This window comes from Carassius auratus, chromosome 5 (assembly GCF_003368295.1).
Source record: "Carassius auratus strain Wakin chromosome 5, ASM336829v1, whole genome shotgun sequence".
Lineage (NCBI taxonomy): Eukaryota > Metazoa > Chordata > Actinopteri > Cypriniformes > Cyprinidae > Carassius > Carassius auratus.
The window spans coordinates 14939210-14951975 of NC_039247.1; positions in this window are offsets into that span (position 1 = coordinate 14939210).

Below are 12766 nucleotides of genomic sequence, written 5' to 3' on the forward strand. Positions count from 1 at the left end.
TTGAGGAGATGTGATTTTTTTGATAAATAGAAAATTTAAAAGAACAGAATTTATTTGAAATGAAAACATTTGTAACATTCTCTTTATTGTCATTTTTGATCAATTTAATGTGTCCTTGAACATAATTATTAATTTATTTTCTTAGCTTTTTTCTTCTTTTTTTAATCTTACATACACCAAACTATGTTTTGAATAGCAGTGAATCACGGTTTCCAAAAAAAATTAGGCAGCAAAAAAAAACAAAAAAAACAGCATTTGATAATAAATAGAAATGTTTCTTTAGCACTAAATCAGCATATTAGCATAGTTTCTCTGATGCTGAAGACTGGAGTAATGGCTGCTTATACTTCAGCTTTGCCATCACAGGAATAAATGACATTTTTAAATATATTGAAAACGGCTCTTTTAAACTGTAATAATATTTCAGAATATTACTTTTTTTTTTAATCAAACAAATGCAGCCTTGGTATAAGCATAAAAGACTTCTTTCATAAATATATATATATTTTTATTAATTATTACAAATTTTGACTGGTAGTGTACAAATTTGTATTAGTAATCCATATGTCACACATAAAGACCAAAATTTATATTATATAATCTATTTATTAGATTATATAATATCAAAAACCTTGAACTGAAGACCATGATCGACCAAATACTGATCGAAATCATGTTTAATATGTGCTCTCAATGCATACACATTTATATTACAGCTCACATATGCGCTAGATACCGCATGCTGAAATGGAAACACATTATCTCAGAACCCATTCTCTAGAAAGCTGTCTGTTATAGAGAAGAGAAAATAAAGACTTATGGAAAATCAAATGAGGTATGAACTGCCATAAGCACAAAGAAAATTATTCCCATGGGAAAATAGTGTATTTGCAGAAGATAATTTCTTCTGTGTCTCAATGCACTTGACCCTCTGTGATTATCTCCTCTATATGCTTGAACTCTCCTTGAACTTAGAATAACCATCACGCAAGTGGGATATGGCCATCTCCTTTGCATCTGGTTATTCTAGCTCCAATTTGCTGCCTAATACAGCAATTACCTTGATCTATGGTTGAAGTCACCCCTTCATGTATTAGTATTGGAATCAGCACATTTACTGAAAGAAGCATCTGACTGTGACCCTGCTTTTGCTTTTTAATGTCCTGATTAATGTGAATAGCAATTAATTGACTTTACAGATCTGACATTTCAAGTGGACAACCCCTGACACTTAATCTTGTCATTTGGAAAAGGGAGTTTTGTGTGGGATGAAAAACCCATAAGGTTCATTCAGAATGCTGATTTATTAGTAAATATAAGAGACTTCAGAATCTGAATATAAAATTATTTAAAAAAATGATTCAGATAATACATTTGAAATTTAAAATTTTCTATAAGCAAATAAAAAGAAAGAAAGATGATCAAATATTCAAACAACAGAATCAAGAAAAAGTTGTTTTACTATATGTAACATGTAGTGTTCTAATGCAAAAAAATGTAAAAAATTATTAATGTATATTTTGTGTATCTCTGACCTGTCCAGCAAAGGCAGAAAGCTGTGTGCTAACAATATCCTCATACTTGAAATACAGTGATAAATTAAAAAGAGAGAGACAAACACTGTGAGGGAGATTACAGATTCAGTTTCACCAGGAGATGAACAAACAGATGGCCACCCTCAGCAAGACATGAACAGAGGAGATTTAAAAACATCTTGGGCCCCAGCAGCTATAAGGTTCTCAGTCTGAAGAGCTTCCACAAGGGCAAGTAGAACAATCACAAACAGCAGAGGTTTGCTGCATAAATAGACTTTAGACAAAATACCTAAAGTCCAAACTGCATAAACAACCGTTATTCAGTTTTTCTACAACAAGACAGAAAATGTTCAGATTTACATAGTTTAGGTGGTGCCTTCCCTTATGAAACAAAAATATATTGCAGTATATTGGAAAATATCATGTAATATATTAGGCATATATTCTTATATATATTTATTTTTTCCAATATATTGCAATATATTGAAAGTGGCAATCATTTGTATATTTTGCAATATATTATATAATATATTTATCATTAATATATTATTAAATGTATTCAAATATATAAAATATAAGAAAATAAAAAGGGAAAATAATATATTACAATATATCACAATATATTTTAAGAAATATATTGGTAAATATATTTTCCTTTCGTAAGGGTTGAACATGGTGAGCACGGTGGCTCTTGAAACATATTTACATGTAAATGCCAGAACAGATGGGAACTGATTATAAAATAAGAAAACTACTGCAAGTTAGTGCTTGCAAGCTGCCTTCATCTCATGTTCTGTTTTGACAGAAAAATTAACTTGGGGTTAACTGAGGCCAAGCACTTCAAAGTAATAAAACAAAACTCTTTAGTAGTGAAATGCAGAAAAGCCTTGATGAAGAAAACTTTAACACAAGATAAATGTGTAGAAATAGCTGTTTTATAAAGCTGAACAGAATGAGTCTTTCTTCAGTGTCTGTGTTACATATTGCTGGGATGTTTAGACCATGTTCCACCAATCATAACCTGCACCTCCAGGGGAAGGGATGAAATTCAGTGTCAGCAATAACACAAAGGACCTTGGTTTAACATTTCACCCAAGCCATGTCCCCACTTACAGCCTAAAGCTTGCACTTGCTATTCTGGCAAGCTGCTTTAGTCCACAGACTGACAAAACCTCCTCCGGCAGTGCTTGACCATCTGAGACTCAAGCTCACTAGCGCGCACAAACACACACTCTCTCTCTCTCTCTCTCTCAAGGGCTTATATTCATTCATGCTTTAATTGATAGTTGTTGTAGTGATTTTACTGATATTTGTCAGCATACATTTTCAGCTTTAATATTACAGTTAATGAAGACAAAAAAAATTACATTTAGATCAGATCAAACATTCTTAGCATTATAAGATACTGCACAGAAAATAACTCATTTCCAAATGAATTCAGCTATACTCAAAGCAAGTGCTGTCAAACACACATGCAAACATTTTCTTTGTCTCTTTTTGCAGCCCGCCAGTCCAGCAGATCTGCACATATAAACACCCACGCATTTCTCCCTCTTTTTCCACAGCTCTTCACAAGCAAACTGTTCGAGCCTCTTGTCTGCCAGCCAGTCAAGATGGCCCCCCAACCCCTGCAGCCAACCCTACGGTCTGGCAAACAGAAGAAAACCGCAGGCCAGCTGATCGTCTCCCTGCCTACCTTCATCTGCTCCTTTGGAAATTTTTGGAAATGCATTAATTTTTTTAGATCTTCATGGTATACTGGGCTGGAGCATTTCGGGAAGGAAGGAATGGGAAGAAAGCCCTTGAGTCACATTCAGGCCTCAGAAATCGTTTACTTGACAACCCTGCTTCAACTGATCAGTGTTTGTACAAAAGACAGAGGTTATGGCTTGAAATGAGGGGAAAGGCCATGGTTAAGTAGCGTTTGGCAGCTAGCGACTGTTTAATTGTCTGTTGCATGCTGCATTTGGAGATTTCACATGATTTAGCCTCAGTCGGCATGGAGAACATTGCCCTAACAAGATTTTATTGTGACTGTAAACATTCCTTCATAAACAAGTTATTGCTAAACAGCCAAGTTTCTTGAAAGCAATTAATATTTTAATTTTATTTCAGATTTTTTTTTGTGAAGATTCACATTAACTGTCCCAGAAAGTGCTCATCTAGACTCATCTCTCTTCCTCATTTGCAGCCTTGCTACCTCATGGCTAACAAGCTAATGACTGAAACTTCCAGCCTCCCCTTCCTAGAAAGAGGAATAACTGTCTCGTGCAAATAGATTATGATGAACTGCTTGAACTGCAATTAAGCCAGAAGGAAGGGAAGGAGATGACAGCAGTTTAGACAACAATTTGGGCGACTGCAGCTGCAGCAACTTTGTGGTGTAATGCAGTAATTGATAGACTCTGCCTGTCACTAGACGGATCAGAATGCAAACTTAAATTACCATCATTAGGGTTCCCCTAATTGCTGCATTACATGCAAAGCCTGTTTTTGTTTGTTTTTATAAAACGACTCTTCTGTTATCTAATTTGTTCGGGCAGATCTTCCCTTCCTTTCATACAGAAACAAATTAGAATTCGGATTTGGCACTCAATGGTAAATCCAGACAGGGGTCACTCTCCGATTCGTGGTCATAATATGAACATAATCACAGCTAAACATTATTTCATTAACCAGGTGCAGTGATTATGCGTCTTAAAGTGTTTGTTTTCAAATTTGAATCAATCAAATGGATCCATTGAAAGCATCTTGATGCAACTGGCATAATCATCAATTTATTCTCACGTGCAATGAAACATCTCATTATTCTAGCATTGTTAAGATACGTCGAATGTCATGAGTATGATTGAATTTCTAGCACTGTATGTAAATCCATTAACTCAACTAGATGTTAGTGTGATTTCTATGTGTGTGTGTGACCAGTGTTTCTCATTGCCCCCAGCTCTTTCTAATTAAGACGTCAAATCTAAAGTACCAAGGTAAAAAAAAACAAAAAAAAACCACATTGGTGTATTGCACTTAATAAGACGGACAAGGTCTCCGGGTGCTGGGAAGATCTTTGTGCATGTACTGTATCACCATTCCCCATGAACCAACACACACCAGCCTCACCGAATCATCCAGAGGGAAAACTGGAGAGCAACATAAAAGGATAAACTGTATTGTGCCTCTAAGCGAAAAAGTACATGTACACCCACCAGCGACATTCAGAGATCAGTGCCAATAATCAAGTATTAATGATTATTAAATGCGCATATGCAGGTGTTGGGTAATTGGAAGGTTAATCGACGGGCAACGTCAGTAGAGTCACATTTATCAGTTTCTATTTATCTCTTCTGGGTAGGTGGCAGGTCTACAGTAAATACCTTCTGTCCCCCTAATTTCCTAATGATGGGGATAATGATGGAGAATGGAGCAGCCATTAGCAGGGACAGGCTTTGTGCATCACTCTGTCAGCGCTGTCTCTTTGAGGCCCACAATGAGAAGTGATGGGACCCAGCTAATCGAAAACCCACCCAATGGATAATCATCCAAATAAAGCTACATAGCTCTGAAATACAAGAGAGGGAATTCAATAAAAATATATCAATGTTTTCAGAATCAGTCCTACACTGCACTATCCGCCACAGCAAACCATGTCTAAACGCTACACAAGAACATGTCCTATGAATGTTGCTTTTGGCAAAATGTGACTGACACTGTGAAGGTGTCATGATGATTTTCTTCCCATCCATCGGCCTTGCGTAGATCTCACACCTGACTGTTTTTACCAGCTGTGATTGACATTTAAGCCTCCTGGAGACACCTAGGGATGAAGATAGCTAGTGAGAAACTGTAGCTTTAATCCTCAGGCCTTGGCTCAGTCTACGAGATCTGTCTCAGACTGGCCTCTGTCTTGTCAGCTGAGTAACGAGATCCTGAGTGACTTCAGTCCTCTGGTGATGTCAGACCTGAAGCTAAAGAAAATTCTTGTCTCAGTGATCTTCGACCACCGTAGCAGAAATGTATCATTCTGCTGAGAGACAGAAGATACAACTGATGTATTCAAATGTCTCCTGCTTCTTTCCACTCACTACTTTACTCTTTACTCATTACATTATTATTGTTTGTTTGCATTATCCACACATTATAAAGCAATAAATAACATGCAGTACTCTTGTACCTGCAAAATCTCCACTCTTCACCACAATGGAAATAATATAAACCAAATGGAAACTGTTCTATATCCCAACATGACAAGACATTCATTAATCATGTCTCCCGTTTTGTCATCTTGCTCAAAAAGACTCATATTCTAATATTTTTTATTGTCCCCTTCAAGTCAAACCATGCAGGGAACTACAAATCCCCCGCTTAGTTTAAGTTTACGTATTTAAGTGAGTTGCAGATAAAGTAAATTGTAACAAAAATATCTAGAATTATTCTATATATAGAACAACCTGCAGAAATCTTTCCAGTGGATATGTAAAGGATGTAGTTTACAGTGCAACAAAGTCTGTAAACGTAAAGCCATTACTAGTTTAAAGGCATATTTTGAAAATCTCAAAGCTTAATGATACGAATAAGGAAATTAAATGATCTGTTTACTCTTTTCTGACAGATGTTCACAGTGCTGCACTGTCTTTTGATTTAGTGAGCACTCTCTCACTCACAGAGGCCCATGCATCTTACTTTAATCAAGAACGTCCTTTCCATTCTCCCTCCCCATCCTCCTCTTCTCAGCAACTCTCACTCAGTTTTTTCCCTACAACTCAAATTTACTGCAGGAATATAATCAGTTTTCTGACAGATTATATACTTTATGGGTGATGATGGGTTAGGTAGATATTTGAAAAATTGAGCATTCAAAGCAAAGCTCAATAGACCGTGTAAAAGCTCGTAGTGAGAGGGATTCAATAGTCAGACACTCTCATGAGGGGAAACCAAGGATTCCATTTAATGCAAGATTTCTGCTCTCTGAACCCAACCCTTGCATGCCTTTATTGGTAAATTGAGACTCCAGCTCAGTGAATTTTTGGTATTATCATATGGTTGGCTACATTATGTTTTGTTTACAAATGAGCACAGCTTACAGATTGAATAAACAATATGTGTTTTCTAAGCTCTCAGATTCAGGCAACGGGATATTAATGGGAACAACTATTATGACTGCAAAAGTGTATATTTTACAGCAGATCTACCAGAAATTTGTTAGATGACAAAACAAACACCTCATTGTTAGTTTCCTTGCATTTTGGCTGCAAACTGATTAATATAGCATATAATTACGAATTACATTTAAAAGTTGATATAAAAAAATTATAGTAGCAAGAAAGCTGTCTAAAACTAAAACATATTAATGTAAAACCCAACTTTTGGTTTCAAACTGCAATGTTATTGGTTGCGTGTAGGTTGGGTGAGTCTGTGTTTCTGCTCATCCGTCAATAGAGGGCTTGAAGACACAAGTTCCTAAGATTAAGTCGAGGAAGTTCTCTTGACCTTTCTATCAAATGCCATGCAGTTTAATGTGCACAAGCATAATTAAACACCACAGTTTTGCTGCCGTCTCATCTTTGTATGCCCGCCACACACCCCTTCATTGCTGTTCATTAGCCAAGTTTAAGATGTTGGGGCCATAGGTTAATGATAGTGACCACCGAGGCCTGAATAATATTATTTATCTTCTATTTATCTTTGCTTTATTTATTTATTTTTTTGTGCTGAATGTTCACAACTGTTGCCGTTGCTTCCGACACATCGGTAATGAGGAGATGTTGACATTGGGTCTTATTAGTTGCATACATTGTCAGGAAAATTAAGCTCTCTCCAGGCTAACGCAGCTTGCAATTCTTAGTGACATTTAGCCATTAGCTCCATGCTGAATTGGACAAACGAACAAAAGCAGAAGCACAAAACGCAAATCATATCCAATTAAGCGAGGCAAGAAACGGTGAAACCCTAGCAGGAGATTTTACAGGCAGTGCACGAGGAAAGGTCAAGCAGAATAGGGCACAGTTAGACGACTGATTACAACTAACGAGCCCTTTGCTTTAGTCAGAATTAGCTGCATTACACAAAGAGCCAAAGTCAATACTGCAACCACACAGTTATTACATGGATCTAAGAAAGGGAAGATTTGTTCCATATATTTTAGCAATATAATGTGTAAAGCTAATTAGGTTCATTCATTTAACTCTAAATCTGCCTTTTTTAAATCATTTTCATAACAAAATAGTTCACATAGTGAACAATTACATAGGGGAAAACAATCTACAAAATAACAATATAAATATTATGCTAAAACTACTTATTTTAATAATTTTTGGAATTATGGTTTTAATAGGGATTATTAATAGGGATTATATTTACTCACCCTCATGTTGTTCCAATCCTGTACGTCTTACTTCTGTAGAGCATAAAAGAAGATTTTTGAAGAATGTTGATAACAAACAGTTTTGGTAACCTCTGACTTCCATTGTATTTTCAGTGGGAGCCAATTGGAACCAAAACATTTTTATTAATTTTACGGATATGGATAGCACTGCTATCAATAATTGCCTTCATGTCATTGACAGAGATCAACTCAGCCAGCATTTTAAGTGGCCATGAAATGATCTCCCTCCATGAACTGATAAATAAAAGTATTCCAATATCAAATAAATATTTCAGTGCATTCCATATAGTTACAATCTAAAATCTGAAACGTGTGTGGTATGCTTCTTTAACTGGTCCCCTGAGCTTGTGCATGTTTCGGGGGTAAATCAGCTGAGACCTCTGACCCAGATGCTCTGATGTGACTCTATCTGTGTGTGTTTATGGAGTAGATGAGCCTGAGATTGCCTGTAACAGTGGCGAAATGAGGCTAACAAACAGTCTAATGAGGATGTGCAAGCAACACGCCTCCATTTGTCTATGTATATATATATATATATATATGTATATGTATATGTATATGTATATGTATATGTATATGTATATATATATATCCACCCTTCTACAATAATTAATCTAATGGGACTGTGTACGCAGAGCTGCTCAGAGTTGGTTTCATCATGGAAGGGTGTGAGGTCGTGAAAATCCAGCAAGCCTTAAAGTGACCTGAAAATGAAAATTCTGCAGCATCCCCGTGACCCAATATAGGGACAAGAGGTTCCCAAAAATGTATTTACTCACCCTCATGTCATTTCAAACCTGCACGACTTACTTTCATCTGTGGAACACAAATACAATACAATCTCTCATTCTCTTTCCCTCCCTTTCTTCCATTCTCCTGGCAGGCTGGCCAGCCATAAGGTGGGGTGGTGCCTGAGGATAATGGCAGCAGAAGGCAGAGGAAGGGGACATCTGGCAAATGCTGCCCCAATATGTTTCTATGAAAGAGGCGAGGAATTTTCAGAAGACACAACGCTTACCCAGCGACATGCTCTGTGGCAAAAAGAGGAAGATTAAAAATAAAACTAGTTAACATCTTGCCCGTTTCACCCTGCGATGCACATTTCAGTGTGCAAGGTCTGATTGCAGCTGTCATTTACATTACAAAAACGTAGTGGGAGAACGTGTATCGTTAATTAGGAGAAATCATGTGTTGCCTCCGAAAGCTAATTCAGTAAGCACAGATGTGGTCCAGCATTATTTAACCCACTCTCTAGATTTCCGTCTTCCCCTGTCACTGTGATAAACTCACTTGCTGCGTTCCTTTTTTTTTTTTTCAGAGGAAGCATATTGTTCATTTGAAATGCAAATGCACCCCCCCCCCCACCTCGTCCAATCATGTTAGTTTCTAATGAGGTGTAAAATATGTACATTAATTACAGAGAGTTTTTTTTAGAAATTGCTCCTAATCATTGCTTACATTGTTGAGATAACAAACCACTTCATTCTGCTGGCTCATTAGGATAAGAAAAAAAGGCATTCAGAGGTACAGAATGGTCTGACTGTTACCATCTTGATGCACTACAACAAGAAACACTACAACTGTGTGAAGGTCCAGCTGAATTAAAGCTTCAAGTATGTGCATTAAATTAATTGCCATTAACCTACAGTACATGTGACAGTGTGTGATTATCTTTCTATATCTATCTATCTATCTATCTATCTATCTATCTATCTATCTATCTATCTATCTATCTATCTATCTATCTATCTATCTATCTATCTATCTATATATATATATATATATATATATATATATATATATATATATATATATATATATATATATATATTGCCCTGGAAACCGAGCATCATAAGCCCAGCAGATGAACACAGAGGTGAGAGATGAGAGAGAGACATTGGTTATTTCCAACTTTATTTCTAACTCTTTAATAAAAATCTGTTTCTTTTTTTATTATAATGGTGTAGTTCCAATATCAATCACCAGGGGCTAATGGGATTACGCTAACAAGCTAATTCTCCATGCCTGGTCTCTCAGACAACACACCCATAAACCACTGACTAGTTGGTTGCTTCATATTTCAAGGAGGTAGTCTCTTCCTAAGTAGACAGTTCTTGGCCACAATAAAACAACCGGTCAACAACCGGCTACACTGGTCCAGTGTCAAACTATTCATTTAATCAATAAAGAGATTTATACTACTTACACAATACATATATTGTTAGTTATATCAAAAATTATTTAGCATATTTTTTTATTATTTATTTTTTGTAAATATCATACATAGTATAAAACAGCCCTACATGTTGGTTATATTGAGTATTTTTATACCATATGTGACAGGCCACAGGTACACTGAGCTCCTCTCCCTTTGTTGCATATGTTCTTGTGTATTTTTATGCTAAAAGGGAACCACTCATAATGTATACTTTTTCTCTGTTTAATCCTGCACCCAGCATATATTTTCTGACAAATGCTATGAGCCAGCCAGTGACTGGCACACTCTGGAGCTCTATATCTGTTTAGTCTCATTATTATGCATAGTGCCCAGAGCTACACATTCCCCAGTCATCCATAGACTCAGATTGAGGCTAGGCTAGCCAGCACTGACAGTTTCCATTCCCTCTTACTGTTTAGTCTGAGCCATTGGGCTAATCCCTCTAGCAACAGCTGTCTTTTAGCAACATAGATGCTAACTTCCCTTTTGACAATAACAAAATAGGATCATCAGTGTCAACCATGATTTACCAACAGCCATGGCTAAAGTCTTCTGACTTTACATATCCCTGGCCACTTCAAGCAGATGCTTTAAATCAACAATAGCCACAGTGCACTCAAACAGTATGTATGCTAATAGAGCTTTTCCTCTGCATCCGTATTCCTCTTGATCTGCACATGAGAGGAATAGGGAATGGGAAATGATGCAGATGAGGCATGAGGGGAGAAAATAAATCTGGTAAAAAAGGGTTGGGAGAATTGTCTGAAAGGACCTGAACAGTCATCGATTGGCACCGTAACACCTTGTGAGAGTCCAAAGTGTCCAAAGTCTTCTTCATCCACTTAGTGCATCTATCACAAAGCGCTTGAGGGTCGCCCAGGCTGTGAAGGGCTGGGACTCATGGAGTGACCTCTGTGGCCTACATCTACTCCAACACTTCAAAGTTCAACAGCCACTCAAAAAAGCTGGCCGGCTGAAAGAAGGTACTAATTCGGGTGGTGAACATGGATGACAGAGTCCCTCAAGAGCTGGCACACAGTATGAGTGTATACTAAACCTTGTCATGTAGGTCAGTTTGAAGCTTTTAGCAAAGCCATGCATATTAATAGGCCCTTTTCCTCTCTCTCACACACACACACGATCACAGGAGGCTGAATCCCCTAAATTATGGCCCTGGAGGCTTTGGATGAATTAACTGTGAACTGTTTCTAAAAACATATGCATTGTACATTGAGATTACTGCTAGACAGTGGCATGCACAAGGGGGGATGGATCCTTGAGCTCCTGCCCCTTTGAGGTCCAACGCTTAAGTGCCCTTGCCTCCAGTCTGCCCCCGGTCCGTGATTTCTGCCGAGGGAAGAGGTATGTGATGTGAAGATTTTTGATTGTGGATGATAAAAATGTCTCCACGATCTGCTTTTGAAGAAATATCGCTCTATTGTGCTACAATCAGCTGCAGTTCTGGTGCCATGGAATTAATATACTGCGACAAACATTAACATCAGTGTTAACTCAGCGGTAGAGTTACTCTCACGGGACACTGCACTTACTTTTTTTTTTTTCGTCTGCTCTAAAGCCTTACTGGTTATTTAAATGTTTAATTTGTGTGCTGTTCGGACGTGCAGTTTTTCTGAGCACAATCAAAGCATGCACACTAAAACGAAAAACCCCTTCAAACTGTGCCTGATTACTGAACTAAGTTATGTTTTTTGTTAATACTGTCAAAACACACATGGTTTATGTATAGCCTATAGTCGTTTATGTCTAAAATAAAAGTAAACAACTGAAAGAAACAGATGCATGTCTGTATATTAGATGCATGCAGGTCTTAAAGGGACAGTAGGCTACATGCTGCCGACTGTAATTAAAGGGACAGTTCACCCAAAAATTAAATTTCTGTTTCATTGTTTATTCACTAACATGTTGTCCCAAAACTATATTCATTTCTTTTTTGTGGTGCACACAAAAGAAGATATTTTGAAGAATCTGCGTAACCAAACAGTTGTCAGACACTGACTTTGATAGTACTTACTATGTAAGTCACTGTGAACCAGCAACTGTTTGGTTTTCTAAATACTTTTGTACCTGAAAATAAAACACTGTTTATGTTTATTTGTATATTACAGTATTTGTAATGTCTATCTTTGTTCTAAATTTTAATAACTAAGATAAAATAATGACAAAGATTTTTATCTTCTCCCACTTTGAACTAAATATCCGCCTTATACTTTTTCATATTTTGTTACCTTAAACTTTGTCTTTATAATAGGGAAATTAGTTTGGCTGTAATGCTCAAACAGCTTGCAAAATAGATAAACCAACACTACAAAGAATTGTGATAAAATTATGATTTAAAAAAAAGACATACACCACCCATAAACCCTACCCATCCCCTCAAACACACCCTTGTGAAGAAATTAATTAATGAATTAACCCGCTGGTTTCTTTGCTGATTTTTAGAGGATGTTTAACCATTTCACACAGGTGTCTATGATCCACTAATGACAACCACAAGGTGTTCAAAAATCATTAATATCTAAATACTATCTAATACATTATCATAAGTTTGTGTTCAGTATGCAATATTCTTTTAAGAAATGAATACTAGCATTTCAAAAGTGACAGTAAAGACCTTTT